This window comes from Callospermophilus lateralis, chromosome 14, assembly GCF_048772815.1.
Source record: "Callospermophilus lateralis isolate mCalLat2 chromosome 14, mCalLat2.hap1, whole genome shotgun sequence".
In the NCBI taxonomy this organism is placed as follows: Eukaryota; Metazoa; Chordata; class Mammalia; order Rodentia; family Sciuridae; genus Callospermophilus; species Callospermophilus lateralis.
The window spans coordinates 70,320,421-70,334,972 of NC_135318.1; the positions used below are offsets into that span (position 1 = coordinate 70,320,421).

General features: G+C 34.3%; 1 pseudogene; it reads left to right on the forward strand.

The window, feature by feature from the left end:
* Positions 1 to 2,197: 2,197 nt before the first annotated feature.
* Positions 2,198 to 3,025, forward strand: LOC143380620 (serine/threonine-protein kinase 16 pseudogene; annotated as a pseudogene).
* The last annotated feature ends 11,527 nt before the right edge of the window (positions 3,026 to 14,552 follow it).

A 14,552-nucleotide genomic window follows, 5' to 3' on the forward strand; every position in this document is an offset into this window, starting at 1 on the left:
TGGAATCTATTATTTGTAGATTGCATTAGGAAGAGGACCAAAGAACTTTCCTGTACAGGAATGACTGGATTGCTTATCTCCAGCTGGCAATTCATAAGCCTTATGGTTTAAGCACAGACCTCCCTTCAAGTCCTTCAGAAGTAGTCATTAAAGAATCATCCATCATCCTTTTTTTAGTGTTCCATTTCCTCTATTAAGAAAACATAAGCATTACTGTGGCATCTTTTGTAGATTTTAGGATAAATAGTCTTCATTAAATTTAAGAGGAAAGATGACAACCAAAGAAATTTTTTTAAAAATGTTAACTAACAGCAAACAGCCTTTGCTTGAAGGGCCCTGGGAGCAGGTGCACTTCAGGGTAGGCTATGGATACCAATCTCTAATTTACAGTGATCATCAGTGGTCAAGCCCAGGTCCTAATACTTCATACATAATGTTGGAGATGAAGTTTATGCTTCATTTCCCTTGTTCTAACAGATGACTTCCTAGCCCCCAAATGCCGGAGCCAACTCTTGATTTTTCCATCATGCTCATTGACTTCTAACCTTGAAATTAAAATAGCCAGTACCATTGGTTTTCTGGTATTTTATGGGATTCAGATTCAGAAAACAATAAGATTTAATATACCCCCCTGTTCTTGTTAGCCAGGAGTCTTCAATTTGCAGCCAAACTGGGACATGTGTAGCTGGTGAAAAGGAAATATAAAACTTTTGCCTGAAGCCATGCTAAGCGTAACATGTATTTCCAACTTTGTTTCCAAACCTCAACCCAGGTGGTCAGACAACGTCCTGCCATTTCCATTCTTCCTCTTCCAAATTAGAGACTTGGCTCTTAAAAGTACCACCAGAAGTAGTTACCAATGAAAATAGACATATTTTCCTCTCATGTGGTTAACAAACAGCTGTTAGATTTGTTTCGGACAATGACAACAAGCTACTTTTCTCTATTTAAAAATCTCTTTTGAGTTCTTAAACTTTTTGATTAGAAAGAGAGTCTGATCCTTTAGGAAAATCTACTGGCATAAGCTAGTATGTTTGTGAATCAAATATCCATGAAAATAGACATGCTAAGACTTTTAATTTTTACAATTACAATTTCTTTTTAATTTTCTAAAAAATGCAAATGAATGTAAATATAATATAACCCAGGGAATAGGTTCCAAAATTCGTGTGAATGGGTAAATGCTTAAAAACTGATATTTGATGTGCAGAATTGAAACACACAGCACATACACTGAGAGGTACAAGTGCCACACAGCAGTGCAAAACTTGAATAAGGCAGGATTGCAGGTAAACCCACTAACAGCAAAATGTTGACGAGCACTGTATAGTGATCATTCAGTCTGAAATTTTTATTTTAGAATTTCTGATTTAACTTTAGAAATCCAAATAAGTGATCAATGCCTTCTTTTTATAGCTGTTAGCGTTATATGTGAAATAATGATGGTGGAATGTGAAGATCATTATTATCCAAAGTACAGGTATGAAGACACGAATTGGTGTGACTATACTTTGTATACAACCAGAGATATGAAAAATTGTGCTCTATACATGTAATAAGAATTGTAATGCATTCTGCTGTGATATAATATAAATAAAAAGAAAAAAGAAATAAGGAGAGCTTTGGGTGGAAATCATATAGATAATAATGGCTTCCTGTTACCACTACTCTGAAATAACAGGCCAAATACTTTATATGGGTTTCTCCACTAAAAAATTTCATAATTACTCTGTGAGTAATAGATTGAAGCACATAAAATTGTAATACTTGAGCATTTTGCTTTTCAAAAAAAAAATGCAATTTCATAAGGTTCAACCAGATATTTCAGCCTCTATTTTTGCTGAACAGAAAAATAAAGGGCTACCAGGTTAAGTAATGTGATCCAAAATGCAGACCAGTATTTAGCATGACTGGTGTTCAACATCATTTGTCTTGAATTCAAATTACACTGACTTCTAGGATATGCTGTGTTGGAGTTCGAGCCTGAGGGTCTGTTTATTTCAAGACCCACAAACTCTGGTGCTTCACTCTGCTTGGGAGGAGCCAGGGCAGTCTGGATTATGCTGGACCCGCGACCTGCCTTCGATTTCTTTCCAGCAAGATCCGCTGGGCCCCCAGGGCATCGCCTAGAAGAGCCCACTCTGGATGAACCTTTCTGCAGCCAAAGTCTGACCCTGAGAAGGATGACTGAGACATTATGGGACACGCCCTGTGTGTCTGCTCTCCTGGAACTGTCATCATTGACAATAAGCGTTACCTCTTCATCCAAAAACTGGAGGAGGGTGGGTTCAGCTATGTGGACCTAGTGGAGGGGTTCCATGACAGACACTTCTACTCCCTGAATCGAATCCTGTGTCAGTAGCAGGAGCAGCAGGACCGGGAGGAGGCTCAGTGGGAAACAGACACGCCTCGCCTCTTCCACCACCCCAACATTCTTTGCCTCTTGGCTTACTGTCTGAGAGAGTGGGGTGCTAAGCATGAGGCCTGGGTGCTGCTACCTTTCTTCAAGAGAGGCACGCTGTGGAATGAGGTAGAAAGGCTGAAAGACCAAGGCAACTTCCTGACTGGAGAATCAAATCCTTGGCTGCTGTTGGGTATCTTCAGAGGCCTTGAGACCATTCAGACCAAAGGTTATGCCCATAGGGACCTGAAGCCCACCAATATCTTGCTTGGAGATGAGGGGAAGCCAGTTTTAATGGACTTGGGTTCCATGAATCAAGCATGTATCCAAGTGGAGGGTTATCGCCAGGCTCTGACTCTGCAGTCCCTAGGTTGTGTGCTTTATGCCATGGCATTTGGGGATGGCCCTTGTGACTTGGTGTTTCAGAAAGGCGACAGTGTGGCCCTTGCTGTGCAGAACCAACTCAGCATCCCCAAAAGCCCCAGGCATTCTTTAGCACTTCGACAGCTGCTGGCCTCCATGATGACTGTGGACCTGCAGCAACACCCTCTCATTCCTCTCCTCCTCAGTCAGCTGGAGACACTGCAACCCCCAGCTCCAGGCCAGCACACTACTCAAATCTGAACAAACCAGTGGCCACATTGAGATGGCTCCATGTCCCTTGGAAAGAGGCTCTTATCCCTCATTGGAAATTCATCCTTTCTATCCAGGGTTGCTCTTGACAGTTGGGTACCAGGGATGAGGATCCTTATCTCAGTTCTCTCTCTGCTCTTTTACCCCAATACATAGGCAAGGGGCCTGACGGGTGGTGAGGCTGGAGGAGAAAGTGAAACAGAGAAAATATGGTGCACAACTCTGAGCTGGACTGCTGGGCTCACATCATGTTCTGTTTTCAAATCTGGAAGCAGGAGAATGTATAAACAGGAGAATTAAGTGAAAGCAGGTTGGTGTGGAAAAAAAGAAAAAAACATAAAAAGACCCACAAACTAATTTTCCCCCCAACCAATTCAGTCTGGTAAACTTCCTGGAGGGAATACAAGTCAATTTGTTTTCTTACTCTGTCAACTAGATGCATTCAGACTTTAAGAATTTGACTCTGAGTACTATTACTAGTCCACTCCTTCAGGATCAAAGAAATGAGACCTATATTCCCAGAGAATTCAGGGGGAGAAAGACTTTAGTGTCATTTTGATGTGTGTTTTGAAAACCAGGTAGGGATTCACAATGCTGGGGAGGGGAGTTCATGCTTGGTATTCATGTATATGTGAATTCTCATGAGATCTGACTTAAATAGGATTTAAATTAATTTCTGCTGTGCAGACCTTTTGTCTTTCATATTTCTTTTTTTTTTCCTCTCTTATTCTGAGAGTTTAGGTACCCATCATCTGCTGGTTCCCCTTTTTAGGTTTCTCTATGATTATTGTTAAATGTAAGCAAATCTGAGAGCTCTCATGCAAATAAGTCATGGCCAAGTAAGTATTAAATATTTCAAAAAGAAAGAGTTATGGATTATCCAAGTTTTAATATTATCTCTGTATATTTTTTTAGTTTTTAAAATAGATTTTTGAAAATAGACTTTAGCTCTCTGTACCTTTTTCTAAAATTTCATGCTCAAGAAGATTTTGATACTACATCCACAAAATACATACTTATTTTTTGGTTTATTAAGAAGGTATAGAATAATATCAAAACATAAAAGTTTTATCTATTAGAAATGGGCTAGAGATTATTTAACACATAAACTGGGAACTGAGAAAATATGTTCAATCAATTTCTTCAGTGATCTCTGAAACAACTCCAATGAATGGAAACAGATTTCTCAAATAGTGTTTTACCAAAACATTAACAAATTTTCTGTATATGAGGAAAATGGCACATATGTTTGGGAAATATCACATAACTCATCTTCATTGGCAGATCCACATTATATGACATGTTAAAGTCTTTGAAATTTCACAAAAGAGAAATAACCATGTAACATGTTAACTCCTTGTATTACAATCCTATTTCCAAATACTCTCTGACCTTAAAGGAAATATATATATATATATATATATATATATATATATATATATATATATATATATATATATATATCTTTACTTCTCCATAAATGGTCTATTAGAATCTGGCAAAACATTAGTGTTTGGTAAATCTTATTTTGGAGGACATTGACTTTGAAAAGGAAGATTTGAAGTAAAATTTTCAAGAGGCATCCGTGGGCTATATGTGAACCAAAAATCAGCATTGAAGCTAGTGAATAGGAGAATCTGGTGTTTGGGAATTTCCAGCAGAAATTTCCTCTGGCCAAGAACACCCACAGATGTGAGACTTATGCAGCTCTGCCTGGTCCAACACAGGACCGGAGATAGGGTGGCCTGCTGCAGCCACATAGCCTCTCAGAGATGGGTGTGACCTGCCAAGATACCAATCAACCTGCTGACTGCAAGACATCAAGAATTCTAGCTCTTGTTGAATCTTCAACAAATACCAGTATGTTTTTAGAGAAGTGACAAGACAAAGGTAAAGAAATTTGAGTGTCAGCAGGTAGCAATTTTGGGGGAAGACAAACAATAACAGATAAATGTTAGCTGATTAACTGCTTGATATCAATTCCTCTGGTATCTTCTCAAGGCTGATGAGGGCTTAAAACTATCATCAGTGGTCAACTTCTGTTCTCTCTGTTAGAGAGTGTAGGACAGGATACCTATTCTTGTAAATTGGTGGCTTGTCTAGGAAAACAGGGAGGACAGAGAACTCTCTTGGCTGGATATTTATCTTCAGCTCAACACTGTATATTTGTCTTCAGCTCAACACTCTGATATTCTAGTCTTCCATATTACTCAACCAATTCATATTGTATGAATGAATAGATTAATTTATAAGGATGAAATGAAGTCTATACTGCTTCAATCATACATACCTAAACAAAAGTTTCTGAATCCAAATAATTTTATTTTTCTGTTTTAATTTTTCTTGTTGTTGTTGATGCGTGTGTATGGTTTTGTTTTGTTTGTGCAAGGCACACTCCAGGTGCTGGCACTACAACAGTGATTTGGGGTACCATATACAAGGGAAAGACTTTGAGTTATCTCCAGAAGGATTAACTTGATTAGATTTACTTTGACAGTTAAGATGCGAACTAGTTCAGATAAAGATATAGACAAGTGATATTGTAATAGCACTCATCATAGATTCTGGGGTCTTCCCAAGAATCAGCAAAAAGGATGAGAAGGATGATAAAACAGAGAGAGGAAATGTCATGGAGTTAGTGAACACCAGTAGTAAAATGAGAGTCTGGGATTTACATTATTAGCTAGTGATGAGATGAAATAAGAGGTAGAAAAAAAGCAGAGGTTTTTTTTTTTTTTTTTTTTTCAGGATGGAGAGAGACTTTATGTTCAACTTTGGGCATGCTCTATCTATATGCCAGGCTGATGGTACAAGAGTGTTTTGCTTACCTCAAGGGAATTTTGGACATGGAGGGAAATGTGCCACAAATATTGTTACAGAAGGGGGGACAATTTATGAGATTCAAAGCTACACTGAGTTTTCTGCATAATTAACATCTTTTCTAAGTGAAAGACACTTCAAAAAATTTTTATTTTAAAGGAAAAATGTTGGCTATCAGAAAGTTGGTGATAATGTTTATATTTTTAAGAAACTGGGATCTTATTTTTCTATAGATAGTAGATAATGCTGATAAATGTATGAAGCATAGAAACTAATGCATGTGTTTGGGTATCAGATGTATAGCATAAAGTTGGTCTCTTTCCTAGTGAATATTCAAAACAACTTCTTCCCAGATAGCCTCAGTAGAGAAAATGAGCATGATATCTTTATAGAATCACATTTTTGGTATTATAACTAAAGGTCAGTTGTCATATTTGGTATGATCTCTGATTTTTCAGGATTTTATAGAACATTAAATCATATCTGGCAGGATATTGCTATTTCAGCTTTGTTTAAAAATGTTTTCATTCCATTGGATATGTTTTACAGCACATTTTATAAAGAGAATAATTTATTCAGAAATTTGGGATACCTTCTTTTATACACAAACCCAGAATAGGTATTTTGCAAAAATACTTAATTCATTTTAGCTTTTAGAATAACAAAGTTAGAATTGCACATTTACGATGAGATCATCTGCTAATGACATTTTTATGTAATGTTAGCAGAATGTGGAATGTTTCTATTCTACTTGCATTACTTCAAAGAAATTGTGTGTTTATAAAACAAAGGCAGTCTGTAGAATGATACTCAGATGAAGAGAACTGTGATTTTTTTTTTTTTCAAAATAAAGTCTTCTTTATTGATATCCCTCCCTTTTCTGGTGATGCAGAATGATAGACCTGCTAATCTTGAAAGGCCAGGATAAAAGACGTGAATTAGTTACCCAGTATAAATTAATACACAAATCAAATATTATATAACCTAGGTAATAGGTTCAGAAATATGAGTGAATGGGTAATTGCTTAAAAAAATGATATTTGAGGTGCAGAATTAAAACACACAGCACATACACTGAGGGGTACAAGGGCCACAGCAGTGCAAAACTTAAGCAGAATTGCAGGTAAATCCACTAACAGAGAATCAGCAAAATGATGACGGACCCTCATTCTGCCCTGAGTAGTATGATCCAGGAGAATGTCCCTCATTCCCATGCTATTACACCAATTTAGCAGGAAATTGTAAATTATCAGGATTATCCGCATATTATTTTATATATATTCAATATGTAGAAGCTGGGAAAAAAATATGAGGTTGGCTCATGATTAGATTCTTTGGAGTGTGAAAAAGCAGAAATGTATCTCCCATACTTACTTATTTCTTCAATGATAATACTGATGATGAATGTAATGCATTCCACTATTGCCATGTATGTAAGAAATAAATTAAAACAAGAAAAAAAGAAAAGAACTAGTTCTTGGTTTCATAATAATAATAATAATAATAATAATAATAATAATACATTGATGGCAATCTACTATAATATGCCCTCTTTCACTTCAATTTAATTATTTTGAGTCCACAATATTTTTCTTAGTCTTGATAATACTTTGCCATTTTTTTTGTAAAAGAAACCTTGTTTGATTGATATTTTGAATTATTTTTCTATTGACTCATTTCATTTATCTCTGCTCCTATATTTATTATTTCCTTCTTCCTCTAACTTTGGTTTAGTTTTTCTCTTTTTTTTTCTAGTCTCTTCCAATATAAAAATAGGTGTTGGTTGTCATTTTTCTTATTTTTAGTATAAATACTTACAGCTATAATTTTTTTCTCTACTTTTTTTGCTACATTACAAAAAAGTTGGTTTCCTGTTTTTTATTTGTCTCAAGATATTTTGTAATTTCCCTTGTGATTTCTTCTTTGACTTGTTAAGTATTAAAGATTTTTAGTGATTAAATGGATATTTGTAGATTTCCCTATTTTTCTGCAATTGATTTCCAGTTTTATTCCATTTCCATCAGAGAAGCTACTTTGATGATTTCAATTAAAACATTAAGGCTTACTTTATGGCCTCACATATCATCTATTCTGGAGAATATTCTATAACCACCTCAGAAAAAAATATTTAATGTAGTATTGTGGTGTAATGTGTCCTATGTGTCTATTAGGTTCCTTCAGTCTTTAGCATTGTCCAAATCCTCTAATTCCATCTTGAATTTCTGTATTGTTGTTCATTCCATTATTAAATGTAGATATGAGGTCTCTGATATGAAGCCTCTTACTATTACTGTAGAGCTATCTATTTCTTCCTTTAATTGTGTCAATTCTTCATTTACTTAGGAGTTCTGATGTTTGGTACGTATGTTTATAATAATCATGTCCTTGATTTGCCTCTTTCATCATTGTCTAATGACCTTTTTTCTTTGTTTCTTACATAGTTTTTAACTTAAAGTCTACTTTTAAATATTAGAAAAGCTATACCTACTCTCTTTGGGTTCCAATTGTATGGAATATATATTTTTGGTGTTTTAAATTTCAATTCATGCATATTTTTAGACCTGAACTGAATCTCTTTTAGCAAGAAAATAGTTACATCCTCTTTCTTTATAAAATTTATTCTAACAACCATTGTCTTTTGATTGGGAGGGTTAATATATTTAAATTTACAAGAATTATGTTTAGGTAATTATGCTGCTAAATTGTAATTTTTTTTTTCTGTATAATATCTTTCTAGCTACAACATCGCTAGGTATTCAGAAGTTTTCATTCCACAATCTGAAGGGACCACTCTTGAACACTCAGCCCTTTCTTGACTGTCATTATGCAACACATCACTGTAGTAAAGAAAAACAGAACTTCAGCTCAATCAATCAGAAATAGCCAATTAGACTGTAATCATTTAAGCAAGGACTTTCCAATGTAATAAATCCAATGAAGCAACTGTAGAATAACAAATCAATTATTTACTTTAACAAAGGTTTTCCTTTGCATTTCTCCATTGGAGCTTATAAACCATTTCTAGTTTGGAGAAGCCTAATTCATTACCTTATTTGCTTAAATAAACTCTTTGATTTTTTGCCTCAGTTTACCTTTTAAACAGCACAATATAGGACATTCCAATTAGAAACAATAAAATTATATGGGAGTTTAGGAAATATTCTTAAAAATATAAGTGTAATATACCTAAAGTATGTAAAGTATGTAAGTTAATTCAGATGAAGTTTAATAATTTAATGAAATTATTTAATCAAATTATTTGTTTCTAAATAAGAAAATATTCATGTTTGTTTTAGACACATTTTTCATTGCTGTGACCAAAAGACATGATAAGAACAATTATCGGAGGAAAAGATTATTTGGGGCACAATTTCAGAGTTCTTATCCATACATGGTTGACTCCATTCCTCAGGGCCTAAGGTGAACATCATGTTGGAAGAGTGTGGTGGAGGAAAGGAGCTGAAAGCAGAGAGAGAGAGAGAGAGAGAGAGAGAGAGAGAGAGAGAGAGCTCTCCTTGCTGCAGATAAAATATAGTCAAAGGCACCAATGACTCACCTCCTAAAGGCACACCTTCTTGCCTACAATTAACCCCTATCAATGGATTAATGCACTGATTAGGTTCAGATCTCATAATACAGTCATTTCACCGTTAACCTTTTTTGCATGTTCCCATACATGAGCTTTTCAAGGGACACCTCATACTGAAGGCATAACAATGTGTATAGAATATTGATAGAAGGAGGAATTCATATGACATGGTTATATTTTGAAATCAATAAAATTTAAAAGAGATTTATAATTTTCCTAAAACTTCTCTTGAAGGCACAATAGTGAGCACATTCCTTATAATTGCAACAACTGTGTGGCTGGGATTTCCTGAATAATCTGAAAATATTATAATGACATGGTGTTCATATCAACTTTATGCCACCAAAATAAGCATTTTTCAAGCAGTGTAATAATAGTTTTGCATTAATGGTTTCTGGCAGAAATGCATTTTCACATAGCCCTATGCTAAAATTAAGCAGTCAGAATACAAACAAGTGGATTCAGTGTCCAACTTTTTTTTAATTTGTAGAAGTTGTCAGCAGTTGACATAAAAATTGAAACTCATTGACTGTCTTAAGGGCAGCTTTAAAGTGTCACTCATAATTGCATTATCACAGTCATTGTACTGATTTAGAGTCTCAACTCTTGCTGATTATGTATGTTGTATGTGAGAAATATTTTTTATTATTTTAACTAGAGAAATTTTTTCTTCAATCACCTTTTTTTTTTTTTACAAATTTAGACAGACGTACCCATTTCCCATTTAGTCTGTCACATAAAGAAAAAAACATTTTATAGCTCCTTTTTTATTCTATATATGGTGATTAACTTTTCTATGCCCTTTTTTTTTAGTAGAATAGTTGCCCAAATATGCCATTTTTGACACCCAGAAAGATTATGGCAATTGATCTATGGTTTTATAGTAGTAAAAAATTGCATATAAACTGGGATTACATGAATAAATGTGATGGGCAGTTCCAAAACATTCATGGATTACTTCCCAGTTACCTGCAAAATGTCAGCACTGAGAATATACTAAATCAGGAGTATTCATCCATGTGTAGATATCATGGATTGAAAACTACTTATAGGGGTGGGTGTGGAAGCAGCCCTATAATCCAGCAAATTGGGAGGTTGAGGCAGGAAGAGTGCAAGTTCAAGACCACCTCAGCAACTCAGCGAGGCCCTGTCTCAAAATAAAAAAATCAAAAGAAAAGGGCTGGTGATGTGGTTCAGTGGTTAAGCTTAAAATACTCATAGATTTTATGTCTACTATAGATGATAATTGATGCAATTTTGATAAATATATTAAAAAACAAAAAATAGATTTATAAAAAGTAGTACGTTTGTTTTTTTATTGTCATATATTACATAATTAAATAGTGTAATCAAAAAAGGCATCTGAAAAGAGGATAAGCTTTTAACAAGTATATGTATTTTGTTTTGAAAGAAAACATGAGGTTTCTGAAGCAGAGACAAAGTTATTCCTTATAGTTATAAATGCATTGGTTCTCCTTGCATCCACTCTTTTTTTTTTTTTTTAGCTTCAGGGTGAGATAATGATATCAGATGTCACTCTTCTTTTGTATGTTTTTTAATGTAATCTTTTAATTTATATAGGACAGCAGAATGCACTACAATTCTTATTATATAGAGCACAATTTTTCGTATCCCTGTTTGTACACATAGCATATTCACACTAATTTGTGTCTTCATATATGTACTTTAGATAGTAATGATCATCACATTCCATCATCATTAGTTACCCAATGCCCCCTTCCCTTCCCCTTCAACTCTGCCCTATCTAGAGTTCGTCTATTCCTCCCATGCTCCCTCTCCCTATCCCACTATGAATCAGCCTCCTTATATCAAAGAAAATATTCGGCATTTGGTTTTTGGGGATTGGACAACTTCACTTAGCATTATCTTCTCTAATTCCATCCATATACCTGCAAATGCCATAGCTTTTATTCTCTTTTATTGCTGAGTAATATTCCATTGTGTATATATGCCACATCGTTTTTTCTTTTAAAAAAGGGAATGTTTAAACCACAGGAAAAGCACAAACTTTATCTAAAAGATTTATGTAATGTAGCCATCTGACTACCCTCTTTAAGATTTAAGCTTTCAAATATTTTACTTTCATTTGGAGGAGAAATGCTTGGTTTTGGGTTTCATAACCCTCTGAAATATAATCACACTTCTCTAGGGAGTAAAACTCTCTCCAGAGGCCTGTCACTATCTTGAAGATGCATTATATTCATGATATTTAGTCATTGCTTTACTTCCATGACTATTATAGTTATCTCAGATTGCAACTATTGCTGTCAATATTTGTACAGAAAACTTAATTATGATAAAACTTAAAAAATAGTAGTATAAAATTAAAAGAATTATAAGAGACTAATAACAACAAGTTTGAAAATTAGGACTATCCAAGAAGTCAGTAGGTTTAAAGATTTTCTAGGGGAACAAAAAGATAATGAAAAAACAACAGCAACAGATATCTAGATGTGTTTGGGGAATTTTGAGAACACCAGTGTAGTGCCTGCAGAGATTCCACTAGTGAAGGCATCCACTGAGTGCAAAGTAACTAAGACACCAAGTGGGCAACCCAGAAGTGTGGCAAATGGGCAGAATGGGATGAACACAAGATAAAATTTGTTTCAAGTACCTGTAGAATATCTCCTGAGGCATGGAATAATGGAGATCACAATTAAACATATCTAAAAACATTTTTTTTTCTAATTTGAAACTTTAATTTACTTTGTAGCTTTATCAAAAAATTGGCCCGTTTGTTCCCCACTATCACTATATAAAACTAGAATCATCTAGAAATTTGTCATAATTTTCCTCCAAAAATCTACCTCTTCCAAAAATTTAATATCATCAGATACATTAATGTTATTATAAATTCACAATATTTTTATCACAGTGGCATCTCTTCTCTCTTCTCTAGCCTTTCCACTGTTACTCCAAACTAACCTAGTAGTGAGTTTTCTAAATTGGCCTTTTTAAGGAAGCTAACCACCTATTAGAAATCCTTTAAGGATTCTGCATTTTTTTTTTTTTTTTTGAGGGGGGTGGTGCTGTACCAGGGATTGAACTCAGGGGCATTTGACCACTGAGCCACATCCCCAGCCCCATTTTGTATTTTATTTTGAGATAGGGTCTCACTGAGTTGCTTAGCATCTTTCTTTTGCTGAGGCTGGCTTTGAACTTGCGATCCTCCTACCTCAGCCTCCCCAGCCACTGGGATCACAGGCATGAGCCCCGCGCCCAGCGATTCTTCTTAGTTTTCACACTCTCCTTTCTTCTTTGAGTGCTGCCTATCTCACTTACCTTATTGACTTGTCTTCTCCCACTCAGGTACATGTATTTTTATTCTTAAAGTGCAGTTGTTCACCAGGGGAATTTATTCTAAAATTGATGTTGTTTACCAGGTGCATTTATTTTTTGAGTGAATAAATCTGCTAAAAGTAATTGTGACCAAAAAAGTAATGTGATTTAAAAATATGATTAGAACAAAGTTTTTCTCTGCTTCGAACATATTCCATTTATTATTCTAACCAATTCCCTCTATCCTTTACAATTCAAATCAGTATCACGTTCTCTAGGAACTATTATCTTCTTTTTGATTATGTTTTTAAAGGCTTGTCTTTGTGAATTCCTGACATTTCACCATGCTTCTATCATATGATTTCTAAAAGTCATTGTTACATTTTCAGAATATTTTTCTAGATATTACCTCCCCAAAAATAATGTATTATTATTTTTTTTTTACTTAAGACTATTCTATTTCTAGATATGTGTGCTCAAGGAATTTTTGTCGAATTAAAAGGGTAAATAAATGAATAAATTAATTGCACAACTGGATAAATGGTGCATTTATTGAATGCCTACTGTGTATCATCAAAATATAAAAGGCAAGGAATGACATCAAAATGTATTTATTTGGAAAATTATCAGCATGAAGCACTTTTTCTTAATGGCTTTTGTTATAAATATATGTATTGAAGAAGTTCAGACTATATAATCTTCTGAATAAAAATGACTAATTAGTTAATTTACCCATTTCACCAATTTTTATAAACATATAAAAATGACATTTTCTAACTATATTTATTCATTCAAATATTGATGCATTGGGGATTATTCTGTCTGGAGCTATTACAAGTAACATTTTATAATAAATCAGGTTGTGTATATATTGAGAGACAAGCATGAATTACTATTGGCTATATTCTTTGCATTGGCATTCCTAAGTCACAGAATATCATTGTCAGTCTTGTCATATAAAAAATAGTTTTCTGTGATGATATGTTTATAACAGTTATATAAGGAAAGATTCATTTCTTCATATCCCATGAATGACTATGCTGTTGTCTTTATCCTCATATTTTTTATCTGTACATTGTAATTATACATACTAATGTGATTCATTGCTATTGTTTGTACATGTACAAACATATAACAATATAATCGACCAATATCACTCTGCAATATTTCCACTTTCTCTCCTCTCTTCCCTCTATCTGGTCCATTTCCTCTATTCTACTGATCTCCCTTTCACTTTCAGGAGATTTCCCCTTCACACCACCTTCCCTTTCCTTTTTCTTGTATAGCTTTCACATGTGAAAGAAAATACCTGACACTTTTGACTTTTTTTTTATTAACATAGTGTTCTCAAGTTTTGTGCATTTTCCTGCAAATGAAGTGTCTTCTTTATGGATGAATAAAAATTAATTGTGTATAGTTTTAATTTGAATTTCCTTAATTGCTAAGATTCTGAACATGTTTTTCATATATTTGTGGGTCATTTGTATTTCCTTTTTTGAGAAGTGTTAGTTCATATTTGCCCATTTATTAGTTGGGTTATTTGCTTTTATGATGTTAAGTTTTTTGAGTTCATTATATATACTGAATTTAACCCTCTGTCAGAGAGTAGCTAGCAAATATTTTCCTCCCGTTCTGTAGGTTCTCTCTTCACATTATCAACTGTTTCCTTTTTGATTTGAAATTTTTAATTTGATGCAATACCATTTATTAATTAATTAATCCCAATTTCTGGCTTTCAGCATTCTATTAAGAAAGTCATTGCCTATGCCTATATGCGGAAGTGTTGACCCTGCATTTTCTTTGAGAAAT